The sequence below is a fragment of the Heteronotia binoei genome, chromosome 10, assembly GCF_032191835.1.
Source record: "Heteronotia binoei isolate CCM8104 ecotype False Entrance Well chromosome 10, APGP_CSIRO_Hbin_v1, whole genome shotgun sequence".
Classification (NCBI taxonomy): Eukaryota; Metazoa; Chordata; class Lepidosauria; order Squamata; family Gekkonidae; genus Heteronotia; species Heteronotia binoei.
In genome coordinates, this window is record NC_083232.1 from 56,754,653 (window position 1) to 56,771,830 (window position 17,178).

Below are 17,178 nucleotides of genomic sequence, written 5' to 3' on the forward strand. Positions count from 1 at the left end.
GCACGCAGAATCTGTGCCTCTACTGCGGCACGGCAGGCCACTATGCCTCTGGCTGCCCTGCTAAGCATCGGATACCTGGACCTTCGCTGCCACCGCCGCCAAAAGGGCAGCCCCAGGCGTAAGTGGACCCCCCAGCCTGGGGCGACTAGCTGGGTCCTCCGAACAGCGGGCTGATACCCCAGGGCCATTCCTGCTACCAGTCAAACTCCGTCTGCCTGACGAACGCTGGCTGTTCGTGTATGCCATGCTGGACTCGGGAGCGGCCCACTGTTTTATAGATGCCGCCTTTGTGAAGCAACACCAGATCCCTGTGCAGACAAAAGGGATTCCGTCGCTGGTGGAGGCTATTGACGGGCGCCTCCTCCGTTCTGGCCCTGTCACCCAGGAGACCTGTCCCATCACCTTCCACGTCCAGCAGCACCAAGAACAGCTGCGGTTTGATGTCGCCCGCATGCCTCGCTTCCCGCTGATTCTAGGCCTTTCCTGGCTGAAGCTGCACAACCCCATCGTGGACTGGGCCCAGCAGGAACTACGCTTCCGAGACCCATGCCCCCATCTGACTCCTCCCACCACTCTAGCAGCTGGCATCCCGAGTGGTGGTCCTCAGCTCCCTCAGAAGTATGTGGACTTTGCTGATGTCTTCGAAGAGACAGGAGCTGATCAGCTTCCCCCTCACCGGCCCTACGACTGTGCCATTGATTTGGTACCTGGGGCACCACTCCCGGTGGGGCGTCTGTACCCAATGTCGGAGCCGGAGTTGGCAGCTCTGCGAGACTTCCTGGACAAGAACCTGAAACGCGGATTCATCCGACCCTCAACCTCTCCCCTATCTGCTCCAGTGCTCTTCGTGAAGAAGAAAAGTGGGGAGCTCCGGCTGTGCAATGACTACCGGGCCCTGAACAAGATCACCATCCGCGACCGGTACCCTCTACCACTGATCCCTGAACTCTTGGATCGCCTAAAGGGGGCCCAAATCTACACCAAGCTGGACCTCCGTGGAGCGTACAATTTGGTGCGCATACGGCCCGGAGACGAATGGAAGACCGCGTTTGGGACCCGATACGGGCAGTACGAGCACCTGGTAATGCCCTTCGGACTGACCAATGCCCCCGCTGTCTTCCAGAGGTTCATGAATGACATATTCCGGGACCTGCTCGACCGCTTCGCGATCATATACCTGGATGATACCCTAATTTACTCCCGCAATCCTGCCCAGCACGCCGAGCACGTCCGCCAGGTCCTGCAGCGCCTATGAGCCCATGGTCTCTACGCCAAGCTGGAGAAGTGCGACTTCGACCTGCGCTCCGTCGAGTTCCTTGGGCACATCGTGTCACCGCAGGGGATCCTCATGGACCCGAAAAAAGTAGAAGCGGTCCTGACCTGGCAGGCTCCTCAGAATCGCAAAGACCTGCAGCGGTTCCTCGGTTTTGCCAACTACTATCGGCAATTCATCCCGGCCTACGCATCCCTGACCACACCCCTGACTCAACTACTCCGCCCCAAAGAACCCTTCCACTGGTCCCCAGAGGCCGATAACGCCTTCTCCACCCTGAAGACTCGCTTTGCCACCGGGCCACTCCTGAGATACCCCGACCCCCAGCTTCCCTTTACGGTGGAAGCTGATGCCTCCAACGTGGCCCTGGGAGCAGTGCTGTCCCAGCGCGAGGAGCCGTCCCAGCCACTACAGCCCTGCGCCTATTACTCGCGGCAGCTCACTGCTGCAGAGAGGAACTATACCATCTGGGAGAGGGAGTTGCTCGCGATCAAGGCGGCGTTTGAGGTTTGGCGACATTACCTCGAAGGGGCTCGCCACCCTGTTCAAGTGCTCACCGATCACCGGAACTTGGAACACCTCCAGACCACCCGCCGTCTCAACCAGCGCCAGATCCGGTGGTCCCTATTCTTCTCTCGCTTCGACTTCCGGATCTCCTACATCCCCCATACCCAGAACCGGAAAGCAGACGCGCTCTCCCGGAAACCGGAATACGCCCCTGCCTCAACTGAGACCGCGCCCGCTGCTCCAATCCTGCCGCCCTCAGTATTTGCAGCCACCTCCACTTCACCAGCACTCGTGGAGGACATTCGGGCTAGCCAGGCCAATGATCCCTGGGTCCAGCAACACCTCCAGGCTCTCCAAGATGACCCAACAGGGGAGTTCACGACTCGAGGCGGCCTCTTGCTACACCGCGAACGCCTCTATGTGCCGCCCGGGCCCATGCGGGCAGAAGTGCTACGCCTGACCCACGACTCGTTACCCGCCGGGCACTTTGGACAGCATAAGACCACCCACTTGCTGACAAGGGAATTCTGGTGGCCACGAGTTCGCGCTGATGTTGCCCGCTATGTCAGCTCCTGTGACGTCTGCCGACGGGCCAAAGACATCCCAGCCAAACCCTCAGGGTTGCTGCAGCCCTTGCCCACATCTTCAGGACCCTGGGATACCATCTCGATGGACTTCATCACGGAACTTCCACGCTCCAAGGGTCAGACTTGTATCTGGGTGGTCGTCGACCTATTTACCAAGATGGCCCACTTTGTTCCGTGCCCGAAACTCCCCACAGCTCAGGAGACGGCCCAGCTTTACCTGCAACACATCTTTCGTCTGCATGGACTCCCAGCCCATCTGATCTCCGATCGGGGCCCTCAGTTCTCCTCTCGGTTCTGGCAAGCCCTCCATTCCAGCCTGGGTACTCGAGTGCACCTGTCCTCGGCCTACCACCCACAGACAGATGGCCAGACAGAGCGCACCAATGCCACGCTAGAGCAATATCTCCGCTGCTACACCTGTTACCAGCAGGATGACTGGACCACTCTATTGCCCCTAGCGGAGTTTGCATACAACAACGCGGTCCATTCATCCACCCAAATGACCCCGTTTGCTGCAACCTACGGGTACCACCCTCGGTTCTTCCCAGCGATCCTACCACCCACGAATGTCCCCGCCGTCGATGCCTACCTGCAAGAACTCCGTGCCAGCCAAGACTTGCTCCGAGAGCAGCTACAGCAAGCCAAGGAGGCATATAAACGGGCTGCGGACCGAAAGAGGCAAGAAGGCCCTCCAGTGCAGCCGGGGGATCAGGTGTGGCTCTCAACTCGCTACCTGCGCCGGCCTGGTCGGTCTCACAAGCTGGATGCACGGTTCATTGGACCCTACCCCGTCGTTGAACAAATAAACCCCGTCGCCTTCAGGCTCCAGTTGCCACCCCACCTCCGCATTCACCCCGTGTTTCATCGCTCCCTCCTTGTTCCGGCTGCACCCCCTGACCCAGCTCGGACTCCTTCCCCACCGCCGCCACCACCAGTGTTGGTGGATGACGAGGAAGAATATGAGGTGCGCCAGATCCTGGACTCCCGGTACCATCGTGGAGGCCTCCAGTACCTGGTGGACTGGGAGGGATACGGCCCAGAAGACCGGTCTTGGGAGCCCGAGGACAATCTTCATGCCCCGGACTTGGTGCACCAGTTCCACAACGACCACCCCGACCTTCCAGGTCCCTCGACGGAGGGGGGCCCTGGGGGGGGGGATAGTGTCATGGGTGCTGGGGACCCTTCAGAGGAAGTTGAGTCTGATGAGGAAACTGTGCCCCTGCCACCTGCACCAGTGCCCCTGCCTCCTGCTGGAGAAGATCCCAGCCCCCCTGCCTCGCCCTCTCGAGTGGCTCGTGTGCGTGACCGCCTCCGGCAGGACCTCAGGGATCGGAGGAGGGCGGCACGCTCACAAGCAAGACGCTCCCTGAGCCCTGAGTTCTGAGAGGATTCTGGCCCTTCTAAGAGCAAGGATGCTTGAGTGGTAACAGGATCCTGGCTGCCTCCCTGAGCCAGCAATTAGCCCAAACGGGCAACAGCCAGCAGAGGGCTATATAGCTGTGGGCTTTGGGAGGAAGCTTTGTGGAAGCAACTAGTCATCTCCCTGACATTCTAGCATCCACTCCGGCTTGACTTTGGTTCCTGACTCCCTGACTTTGGCTTTGGACTTCTGGACTCCCTGACCTCGGCTTCTGGACCTCAGACCTGCGATACTTCTACAGTGATTTGGATTTGGCACCTCGGACCCTCCTGCTTACTGGCTACAGACCTCGGACTGCCTCTGGACTTTGCCTGACCCGGCCCCAGCCGTGACACTTTCTATCTTTTAATATTTTCCACTTCACTCTAGGTTTTTTCCCTTGCCAAATAAACGCTTTAGTTAATTGATCTAATTTGGCAAAAAAAGGTTTCTTAATCGCAAAATTAATTGTTTGAAACAAAAACATAACTTTAGGTAAGATGTTCATTTTAACAAGTGCTATTCTGCCCATAAAGGAGAGTTTCAAATTGGCCCAATTCTTTAGCATGGAATCGATCTCTTTTAATAACGGTACACAGTTATTATCGTATAAGTTGCTACATCTACTTGTGATCTCTATCCCCAGACACTTAACTTTGGATTGATTACTGAAGCCTGTTTTTATTTCCAGTTCTTTAATCCCATGTGGGGAGATATTTTTAGTAAGCATTTTAGATTTCTGCTTATTAATTCTTAATCCAGCCACCGATCCATAATCAGCCAATTCCTTTAGGATCGCATCTACAGAATCCATATTATTTTGTGAAATCAGGACCATATCGTCCGCGTAGGACAATACCTTATAAGATTCATTTTTAATATTGAGTCCTTGAATTTTAGTATTACCTCTTGTAGAGGAATTTAATACCTCTAGGGACAGAATAAAAAGTAGTGGCGAGAGTGGACATCCCTGTCTCGTGCCTTTACATATTTTTATCTCCTCTGTCAAATCGCCATTGATGATTCGATTTGCTATAATTGTTGGAGAAACAAAGAAGAAGGGGATGTTTTGTTCATTTTCCCTGAGTATTGCCTTTAATTGCCAATGAAATTGGAACCTTTCTCCTAGCACTTTACATAGAGCTTCTCTTGGCTATTAGGTACAATCCCTGGAAGTTTTTATCAAAATTGGAATAGGGAAGTTATATTTGGAAATATATATTTGCCTATAAAACTTGGACTAATTCCCTTATTTGTCTGAAATTTGGCTGGGAACCATTATTTGAAGAGATACAATCTCTGAATATTTAATCCAGTTTGCATAGAAAACAAAGATTTTACACCAGACATGGTTCCTAGTGAAATCATAGAAAAGAAAAACATATGTAATAACATAAATGAATGGAAAGAATAATTAATACAATAAAAGTGTGTTTTCATACATAATTATTTGTACATATAATTACCATGTAGCTATAGGTAAGATCCTACAGAAATTCATACAGAAGCAGCTCACAGAGGTGGATCTTTGCTATTTCTTCTCTTCCCAGAAGCCTCCTGTGACCTACAAAAGTCCACTGCATCAGAGGATGGGTCACCTGGCAAAACTGCCTCCATCTCTCTCTTCCACTAACAGACCTGTGAAAGACAAAAGAAATTTTGCCTGATTTCCCTTCCTCAAGACAGGCCCCTGTGCTTTGGTGCATTTTGGTTAGGATGGTCCCCTCCCTCAATTGTTGGCAGAAGATCTCCAAGGGATCTACTTGGAATTTCTTGGAAAAGAGGAAGATGGGACAACTTGCCTTCACTGAGGAAATATCTAGGGACTTTGGGGGTTGAGCCAGGATACTTTGGGAGTGGAGTCAGAAGCAAGATTATGGCAAGCATGATTGAACTCCAAAGGGAGTTCTGGCCATCACATTTAAAGGGACATGGTCCTTTTAAATACCTTCCCTTCAATGGAAATAATAGAGGATGGGGGCACCTTCGTTTGGAGCTCATAGAATTGGACCACTTGGTCCAATCTTTTTGAAAGGGGGGGGGGGGTTAGGAGAGGCACCAGATGCTATGCTGAAAATTTGGTGCCTTTACCTAAAAAAACAGCCCCCCACAGAGTTCCAGATACTCGTAGACCAATTTCCCACTACGGTTGTTCCAGGGTGGAGAGCATGGAAGGAAAATGGCTATTTAGTGCCTGGATTTTGTGACATCACTTTCCATTTATTCCTACCAATGAAATTGACAGTGGGGCAAGTTGCATCTAGCCCAGTTCTCAAATGCTCCATAATCACCAGGACCACTAGACTTTTGCCAGCTCTGCTGTGCTCCCAATCTGTGGCAGCAAACTTGTAAATGCCAGTGCTTGGAGGCAGCATCAGGAGAAGGCCTTGGACTCTGTAAGCCCTCCAGGGCAACTGGTTGGCCATTGTATGAAACAGGATGCTGTACTTGGTGGACTACTCGTTTGATCTAGCATGCTCTACTTATATTCCTATGTTAAGGCCTTTGTCTTTCCTACTGAGTTATGCCCTACTAAACTTTAAATCAATTTACCACTGTTTGCATCTCTTTCACTGTAGGCAGAGCACTAGTACTTTGCCCAGTAGAAGGAAGAAAGAGGGCAAAGTACTGAGGTTGTTTCAGATCCCACCCCCATATTTCCAGCAAGGGTCCCCATTATCAGCAAAGACTAATAGATCATCTAGGCCAATCTACCTATATTGTAGTCCTTGTTTTTTGTGCTATGTTGGTTGAGCACTACCTACTATTTGGCCTTGTATAGCCATTAAGTCCCTATATTATTGCACTTACTCATGAATGAAAGTGTGACATTGTTTTCCCCACTGCTTTATCAAAGTTTCTCTTATACATGTGAAGTAGCATCTCTAGAGAATTTTAATTGTTACAGCTCCCAATTTAAAGTTCTAGAAATTGTAGCAACAAAATATAGCAGGTCTAAGGAGACGCACTGCATTCTAGGACAGTCTTTTATGCTACTTCTTTGTGATTCTCAGATGTGAAAATATTGTCTAACATCATGGCATGAATTGTAGAGGAGATATTTATAGGACTCTTCAATTGAATTAGGACCTGATGAATTGTAGCATTATTCAAGAAACAAAGCTGGTATATATATTATACACAGCCCTACAGTGAGGGTGCACTGTACGAGGGAAACCACTTCAAAACATAAAATTTTTACTGGCATCATTCTCATATTGTCGACGTTCACAACCCACAAATGCCCAAGTAGTAAATTTGCAAGTCACATTAATGTGGCAGTAAAATTTAGTAGTCTGAAAGCTGCACTTGTAAAATATTTATGAATGAGCATGATTGTCATGGGGAGAAACTGCTCCATCAGCTCCATCTCCCAGCACATTCTCTTCTTGCCTCTGCCCTCCCTCTGCAGGTTATAGCCCATCAAGTCCACAGCACTAAGGCACAATATTATACTACAAAATTCAAAGAGCAAACTGTTATTTTACAAAAGAACATGCAGCTGTTACCACCAAGTCTAGGATTCATTAGCTGAGACTGTGTTTATTTAAACTCAGTCAAGAAAGCTAATTTGGTTTTCTTAATTTTTGCTAAGCGTGCTTCCGTTTTAATGTTTATAAATCTGGTTTTTCCACATTTCTTGACTTTTACCTTCTCAAAATTCACCACTTCAGTGAAGCCTTTGACATTACTTCCCACTGAAATGCAACTAGTCCTAGTGCCTTCAATGGAAGGAATTTAGCCTCAGGCAAGTAGGCACTGAACTGCAGCACACTTACTTGGGAGTAAGACCCACTGAATTTCATTGGTCTGAGTACATAGGATCCTGCTGCCTCTGCATATAATTGCATTACTACATTTCTCCCCACTCCTGCTAACCCTTCTCTCCCTCTATTGTCTTCCCAATTATCAAAATTTAGATTGTTCATTCCTCATATATAGGGATCTGTTCTGCCTTTTTGTTTACCTTCATCCAAAAAGTATTATATATACTGATGACCTTTTATAAATAAATAATAGCAACAGACATAAATGACATCAGTCATAATATTGCTACAAAACATTTTTAACAATCAACTGTGTTGTTTTATGAACTACATCAAGTGGCTGGCAAGAAACAATATGGGTTGGATTCATCCTCCCATCTGGAGCCACTGCTGGAGCTAGCCATTCTCATCCAGTAAGCCTTCAATGGGAAAAGAGTTTCTGTCAGAGAAGTTTTTCTTCAGTGGATGAAGTCTTTTTTCTGTCAAAGGAAGGGACTTTCTATTATTGGCAGGGACTCATTGGATCCATCTGTGCTGAGTGATCATCCCAATCCTATGTTAAATTAATGCATAATAATATTTTCTTGATTAATTTGATTCACTGATATCCCCTCTCATCAACAAATTAGAAAATCTGGGAAATGGAGAAATTGGACATATGCAACATCATGGGTTTAGCTTTAGCACTACAGTAATCAATTAATAATGAGAATCCTGAAAGGATTGTATAATCAGAATCAGCATTTATGATTGAATCCCTTAATCTGCACAGTGCTTCAGAGCCAAAGAGGGAAGAAAACTCCCTTTCTAGGGCTGGGGACCACTTATTTTTTTTTTTTAAGAACATTCTCAGAGGTCTTCATAAATTGGGAAGATGGTACCATATTACAGGAATGCAGTTCTGGCTGACTTGGCATCACAGGGTGTGGCCTAATATGCAAATGAGTTCCTGCTGGGCTTTTTCTACAAAAAAAGCCCTGTGTGAAACAACAGTGGTGTCAGGGATGTGGCCTAATATGCAAATGAGTTCCTGCTGGGCTTTTTCTACAAAAAAGCCCTAAGTAGCTAAATCACTCGCAGCTTAAATGTCAGTAGCTCATGCAGTAGAATTTTTGTTCACAAGACTCCACAGCTTAGAAGGAGTATTGTTGACAACTCTATAACATACACCATTTTACTGTTTTTATTCTATTGATTCACACACACACACACACACACACACATGGTTTATTAACAATTGTAAGCCACCATAAAGGCCCCTCCTCCCATATAAAGGATAAAATAAATAAATAGCACTTGCAGAAATCTATGGATTATTCACAGAATCACTTCTGGACTGGTCTCAGCCTTAAATTCGTTTCCCCCAGTACACACAACACTGCTCACAATCCCCAATAATTTCAGCACCCCTACTGAAGATGCTCAGTCATTTAGCATTCAAAGGGCATTTGGAAATTAATACATATCAATACTGCACCAAAAGGCACATTTATGATTCTGAAGCATCAGGAAAATTTACTGCAAATATGAAAAGACACTCTAAAACTTGTTCACAAGTTGTAAAAATCTTTACAAAATCTTTTAAGTATGTGTGCAAGTGTTTCAGAATAAACACAGGGAAAAGGAGATATATGGAAGTTATTAACTGAAGTTCTGTGGAAGACAGAACTTGAAACCTCTATTTGTATATTTATATTGTTAACTTTTTAAACTTTAATGGGGACTTCAGAATGCAGATGTGTAGCCTAGTGACCATCTTAAAAATACAACTTAGGAAATAAAAGTGCTACTGCTGGCATTGTGAGTTGTCCATAAAATATATTTATAATATTATAGCTTATGAATTGCATATGCTTACCTGAGGAAGGGCATTACAATGTTACTGTGGCAATGAATATTAATCTAGCACTTCTATGATCCCAGTCAACGTAATATGCAAGCACCAAATAAATGATTATGACCCTAATAAAGGCATATGACATAGAAAATATGGGCAAGTTAAAAGTTAGGATAAAAATCCTGAGCCTTTTCTTTACCAAACATTTGCACATTGCATTAGTGCATACTTTTTTTGTTAAACTTTTACAGCATGATCCTATTCTTGAGCAGGGCCAGGTCAACCCAGGTAGGACAAGATCACAGATTGTCCCATAAATAGGTCTGTATTTTCTTCTGTACAACAACTGCTGAGCTCTCTACCATCCCAAAATGCTAAGAGGCAGGCAATGTGTTAAGCTGTAAACTGCATAAAAGACAACACACACCTATAAATCTTATTTTTACGAGATTCTGTTCTCCCTGGTTGGATTCATAAGGCCAAGCTATAGTACAAGTATCCCTATCAATGGAGAGAAAGGAGCCATCATTCAAATAATCCTTAATACAGGTAGAATTAAGCTCTGTTATTGATAATAAACTCAAAGAGTGACTTCACATTTTGTAGCCTGCATCCTGCTGTACCTGTCACAATAACCTTTATATTTTCTGCTGGCTCTTCTGCAATTGTAAGACACTTCTGCAATTGTTCTCTGGGCTAACTTGCTGGCAGTTTCACAGTGGGTCCCATACTTTCCAAACACAATCACCTTTAGGAACATATGGTACCCCAAGGAGCTCATAGCCCAGCTAGGATTATGTGGAAGTACTGTTCTGTGATCTGGCATTCTACATAGACTCCAGAATCTCTATGATTTGGGCAACCGTAGAGACTCTTTTGCTAAAATGCAGCAAATGGATAGGACAAGGTGGTTAATGGAAACAGTGATTTCTAGATTACGATATTGGTTAGACCTCTTAGATGGAGACTTTTTTAAAATTTCAGGCATATATATTATTCCAGCAGCAAAACACACCCAAAGTGTCAGCCATCATGATGACACTTGCTCACAGCTGCCTCTATAGCATGAGCAGGTCAGATACCTACTTTTTTGTTGTTATTCAGTCGCACAATCAACTTTGACTCTTGGTGACCCCATGGACCAAGTCACACCAGGCCCTCCTGCCTTCCATACTCCAAAGTCTGTTCAAATTCATGTTAGTTACATCAGTAATGCTGCCCAGCCATCTCACCTTTTGCCATCCCCTTCTTCTTTTGCCTTCTGTCTTTCCCAGCATCAGGGTCTTCTCCAGTGAGTGCTCCCTTCTCATTTGGTGGCCAAAGCATTTGAGCTTCAGCATCTGACTTTCCAGGGAACAGTCAGGGTTGATTTCTCTTAGGACTGACTGATTTGATCTTCTTGCAGTCCAAGGGACTCTAAAGAGTCTTCTCCAGCACCACAACTTGAAAGCATCTATTTTTCTGCGCTCTGCCTTTAGGATAGCACAATTAAGGACATATTTGTCATGCTTTTCCTTTCTAAATTCATTCCCTCAAAGGAAGAGGGAATTCTTCTCTCTTTCACATACCTGCTCTTGAAATGCTGTGGGCAGCCTTGACCCTGAACAGATCTTGTGTCCCAGTGCATTGGGGTCTTGGCTGCTTACCCATGGACAGTCAAATAGATTGGATCTGATCAGTCCTTTCTGCTGTGCAAGAAATTGTCTTCTGGTGGAGGGTTCTTTGCTCCAGCAAAAGGGATACTTGCTTCACAAAAGAATATTTCCTCTGAAGGAGAAAGACCTCTTAGTTAGTAGAGGGGAGCCAATGGATCCAAACCAATATATCCATCATTGACAATTCAGCAGAACAATCCAGCAAAAGCTTATTTAAATCTAAAGTAACACTGGGCTTAAATGGGAGTAGTTTAAGTTTCAGTTGTTTCATTGACATCTAAATTACACCTAAAAGGATGTTTTGGTTTTCTGATTCTTGTTGCTCATTGAGTTTGGATGGTGTGGCAGTGGTGCCCCCTTTTCAGGTTCCATATAAAATGCCATCTGGGGTGAATTAAGTTGCTGTTCAGACTCTGGGCACTTCTACAGATGGTGAAGTGTAAATGTGTTTTACAGGATTTGTTGATTATGCCCTTGTGATATATACTGCTTTTATTAGACGCTTAAGCACCAGAATTCCAGAAATATGAGAAATGACAGAAAAGAAAATGCATTTGGAGCTTAAATTACAGCCACATCTAATGAACCGAGAGGTGCTTTCATTTGACGTGGGCATTTCTTTTCAACTCCTGCAGCTTAAATGGGCCTCATGATTGTAACAGTAAATATAAGCTCCAAAGGTGTCCCTGGAGGTATCATTAGTCCCATATTACATCCTTTTCTAATTTGTACGCTTGCTCTGTACAGAGATTTCAATGGACTGCTGAAACCTCCAGAATTTCATGTTTCCCTCAGCAATCTACAATAACCCCTTACTCTGAATGACATGTATTATTTCCTCCATGAACATGTGATGTAAAAGGGTTACTAAAAGATTTATGGTAAGAAGCCAAGAAGTTTTATTTCCAGTCTAATTGAATATATTGTTGCTTTATGTTTTTTAAAAGAATGTGTTGATATAGGATGCCCTCCCCTTGCTTTCACCTTGGCCATCTATGGAAAGAACGCTTACTACACAATAATAGCAAATTGCAGGTTTGTATATAAGTTCTAAAAAGTGTACTGTAAAATCAGTGTTTGAACAGATCAGTCATGACAAGGAATCACTCTACTGTAATTGAATAATTTCCTTTAGAAATAATATTTGCATTTTTACTGCATTTTATAGCATTACAAAGGAAAAAACCAAAGCAAAAAAGGAGACATGTTGGTGGAAGACTCAGGCCTGGTCTGCACCATTCAGCAAAATGAGATGACCATGAGATGAGAAGGCAGAGTGCTGAGGTAGGAGAATGGATTGTACCACTGCAGAAGGCAGGCAAGGTATTATATTTTTCAGAGCTTCCCAATGTTAATGATTATTTGAAGTGGAAAATTAGTATAGCAGGTGCAAAACTAGGTTAGAAACTTTTCCGTATCATAGAGCAATAAACAGTTCTACATTCTATGGGGAGGGATGGTGACTCAGTGGTAGAGCATCTGCTTCGTAAGCAGAAGGTCCCAGGTTCAATCCCTGGCATCTCCAAAAAGGGTCCAGGCAAATAGGTGTGAAAAACCTCAGCTTGAGACCCTGGAGAGCCGCTGCCAGTATGAGTAGACAATACTGACTTTGATGGACCAAGGATCTGATTCAGTATAAGGCAGCTTCATATGTTCATATATGTACATTAAACTATTAATTGCAACAGGATTAAAATTTTAGATGATTAATTTAAAATATACTTAATAGCAGCTTGGTGATTAGTTCCATCCCAGTGTATGCCAAGCTCATGCCAACAAGGCGCAGCAGATCACTCTTATTGATTAAATCAACTGCACCTGTTGCCCATGATATAAGTGGTGCCATGGAACTCTTGAAGCAGGGGAGGCCAACGTATTTATTTATTTATTTAGTTAGTTAGGTAAGTAGGTCCCGCCCATTCTACAAAAGACTCAGGGCAGCTAACAGGATAAAAATAAACAAAGGCAACATTAGCAAGCAGTATTAAAACAATAAAACAATCAGATAGAATCTCAATGGTGCAACTTTATTTGTTTATTTGACATCCACTGCCTCAAACAAAGGTCTGGTGGAACAGCTCCATTTTACAGGCCCTGTGGAACTGCGTGTTCCACAAGGCCAAGGCCAGGGCTGAAAAGGCCCTGGCCCTGGTTGAGACAAGGCAGGTCTTTTGGGCCAAGGACTACCTAAACCAGGAGTGTCAAACATGTCCCCAAACAACTGGCTGTCATATGCTTCCTTCCCCTCTCTCTTGCTTCTTCTGCTTGCTTTGCCAGGCTCTCTCAATTGCACAACAGAGCTACTGAGCCAAGTCCCTCTTCTTTCTATTGACTGAGGATCCTCCCCCTCCTGGTCTCCTGGGGAAAGAAGGAAGGAGCCAGAGCTTCCTTTGCCCAGTTCCCTGGATCCCATGGGAGAAATACAAAGAAAGCACCTTTAAAAAAAAAAAACGTTGTTTGTCTGTGTACTTTAGAAAGTGTATATCTCTGCTACCTAATCATAAATAGGTACACACATGGCCTGGCCCAACCCAACACGGCTCGGCCCAACAAGGTCTCATTTATTGAGATTCAGCCCTCATAACAAATGAGTTCAACGCCCCTGGTAAACGGTGCTGGTCTGAAGAGTGCAAGGCTTTTGGGGCACATATGGGGAGAGACAATCCTGCAGATATGCTGGTCCCTGGCTACATACAGCCTTAAAGGTTTATACCATAACCTTAAACCTGACTTGGTACTCATCCTGCAACCAATGCAGTTGGTGCAGCACTTTTTGAATGTTCACCCACACAGATGTCTCAGTCAGCAGGCACACAACTGCATTTTGTACCAGCTGAAGCTTCCAGATTAGGTTTAAGGGGAGGCCGCTGTAGAGCGACTTGCAGTAATCTAGCCTGGAAGTGACTATTGCATGAATCACTGCTGCTAGGTCATGGGAAGAAAGGTAGGAGGCCAGCTGCCTGATCAGCCATAGACAGTAAAAAGCTGATCTGGCAACATTAGTGATGTGGGCCTCAATGGAAAAGGAGGCACCCAGGATCACTCTCAAACTCCTCACAGTTGGCACTGGCATCAGTGGCACCCCACCAAGGGTTGGGAGTATGATTCCTGCACCCATCCTCCCACAACTCAGGAACAAGACCTCTGTTTTAGCTGGATTAAATTTCAACTGGCTCTGCTGTAACCAGTCAACCACAGTCCCTAAAGCCCTGGCCAAGAAATGTGGGGCAGAGCCCAGCCAGCCAGCCTTCAGCAGCTGCGTGTCATCAGCATACTGGCGACAAGCCAGCCCAAACCCCTGGATTAACTGGGCAAGGGGGCACATGTAGATGTTAAATAATATTGGGAAGAGGATTGCCCCTTGTGGTATGCCACATACAATAGGGTAATGTGGTGAAACCCTCTCCCCAGGCATCACCCTCTGTCCCCAACCATTGAGAAAGGAAGACAGTCACTGCAAGGCAGTTCCCTGGATCCCTGCATCAGCAAGGTGGTAGGTCAGAAGTTTGTAGTCAGTCATTTTAAACACTGCTGTTAGACTGAGTTGCAACAGTAGCACTAACCCACACTAAATACTTAGAACACTAAGTATGCAACATGGTAGTAAACAGTATAACAATGATTTGTATAAGGGTGTTTTTTTAAAGGTAATTGACAATGTAATCTTAAACAAAGTTGCATCTTTCTAAATCAATTGGAAGTTGATTTAGAAGGATGTGATTTTGTTTAGGATACACTATTAATTTACAGAAAAAAAAACAATGTTACATAAAAATGAATTGGTAATCTGAATTGTAATGATAGCATGGGAAGACCATGGTGAAGGCACAGGAATTCTGCAGTTGATGTACCACCACCAAAAAAGCCCTGTTCCTTATAGCCATCCACTTTGATTGTCAGAGACATCTGGAACTGGACTTCTACAAAAGATCTTAACAATTGGTAGGTTCTTATGAAGCAGGTTTTCCTTCATTTTCCCTTCCAGTTTCCGATTTGGATGGGCATGATCTGAAATGAGTTCATAACCAATGTGGTATAGCGGTTAGAATGTCATACTAGGACTGGGAAGATCTGGGCTCAACATTCACATTCAACTGTGCCTTTTTTGGACTAACCTATCTCACAGGGTTGATGCGAGGATAAGAAAGAACCATATGTGCCACTTTGAGTCCTTCTACCTAACCCCACCCCACCCCCCAAAAACCACTGAGCATTGTGAGAGAAGATAGGTCTGCTTTCATGAGTGCCCTGCCTTTAAACTGTGCCAAAGCTTAACAAAGATCATTATTTGCTATGCTTTCCCTTAGGTGTTAGGTCCCTGAAATAAATACCATCCTGTTGAAATATTTCGTCCCTAGGGAAAATATTTTGGATTTTTATTTTAAAAGATCATTCCTTATTTGAACCATCAGTAGAAAGTAGAAAAGCATTCCTTCAGTCCTGTTTAGTCTGTCAGTATAGCTCAGAGCAAGAGACAGTGAAAATAGCTAAACAGTAGGATCTCTATGTCAAATGTTGCTATTTGGCACCTATGGGGCCAAAATACATTTGCGTATATATTCTAATTCCACTTAAACATTCAAAAATGCTTGAGGTACCCTTATATATTTGTATGGCTTGTGTTGCTTTCAGTAGCTAGTAAAAAGAAAATTGCAGACACTGATCCTTTTTACTGAGAGTTTATTTTGAAATAGATATTTGGATTAAAGCTCCGCTCAAACAACAGAGAATGGCAAAAAGAAAGACTCCAAAAAGAGAAAACGGAGATGGCTAAAAGCTGTTGGCAAGTTGGGAAAATGAGGAAGGGAAATGAGAAATTATTTGTTGAGCATTGCCTGGCAATGAATTACTTTAATTCACACATGGAAATATATGTGCATTTCCCTTTGGAACAAAAACTGCCTTTTAAATTCTTCTCAGTCAAGTTGGTGTGACAAACTTGTCTGATGGGCATCGGGGACCTGAAGCGAGCTTCCGGGGGGAAAGTAACCATCATTCATGCTTCATTGGATTTCTATGACAGAATGATCAAATTCTGTAGAACCTGGCACAAGCACATCATTATCAAGCCCCTGCTTGAGCATTTCTTAAACGATCATGGATGCTAAGGTCCTTGGTGGCTCCTGTTTTCTGGCACTGTTTGTAGTTATTTGACCTTTTCTCACTGGATAATCCACACAAAAAGCCCTAATTACTTCCCCAGCTTTGAGCGGCCCAGCAGTGTGAATAATCAATGATGCTGATTTAGGAATTGCACAATCAGATGCTTCTGGTGTTTAAAGCACATTTTTCCATTGACCTGCCACAGATGTAGGACAATAAGCAGCACTAAACCTGCTGCTGTAATCACAAGCTGACCAAGTGACCTTGGGAGCTGGAAACTGATTATCGGGCCCATGTTTCAGACAATGTCATTATATGGAACATATTTTTGATTTAAGGTGACTCATTGAGTGTTGAGACAGCAAATTTTGCTATTTAAGAAAAGACATGGGTGTGCTAACATGCCATCTGGTCAATTATAGCAGAATAGTATGCTAGCAATATTCAGTGGAAGATACACCTCTTAAGCTTCATTCCTATTTTTAGAGTATGTAAACAAGTCTTTAAACAGTTGCACTATCTACAGCTTACTTCCGTGAGCCAAATGTTTTACCATAATAACCATTTCAGGTTTGACTGAGAGATTTGTCCAAAGCTATCCAGGAAGTATCAGCGCCAACTGTTTTATTATGCTTCAAAATAAACCTCAAATTTTGATAAAACAATACAATTTTGGACGCCAGTCTTCCTGTAGTTGGATTGACAGCTATTCATGTTAACTAAGCTGCCTTTTTTTGTTAACACCAAAGACTTTTCTCTTTTTTCTTTTCCCTTCCCATAGTTATATCTGATTGTCATTACTATAGAAGTGAAAGTTCATCGGTTACCAAAATCTGCAGTGTAAGACACGGACTGAGATTAATTTGAATAAACTGAGAACAGTAAGCAACATTAATATGTACAAAATTTCATTGCTGTTGCCAGTAATGAAATGGGGGCCTTTCTCTCTCTTTCTGACTTTCTTTGTTTACAAAAGGCTTGCATATTGAGAATCGGCTGAGAATACTAAAGAGAAAATTATCTATTTTAAAATGTGTAGCATTTAAAATA

At 44.5% G+C, this 17,178-nt stretch overlaps 1 non-coding gene across 1 annotated transcript; it reads left to right on the plus strand.

Moving 5' to 3' along the window:
- Positions 1–12,475: 12,475 nt before the first annotated feature.
- Positions 12,476–12,550, plus strand: TRNAT-CGU (transfer RNA threonine (anticodon CGU)). The gene has a single exon. It is a non-coding gene; the product is annotated as a tRNA-Thr (tRNA).
- The last annotated feature ends 4,628 nt before the right edge of the window (positions 12,551–17,178 follow it).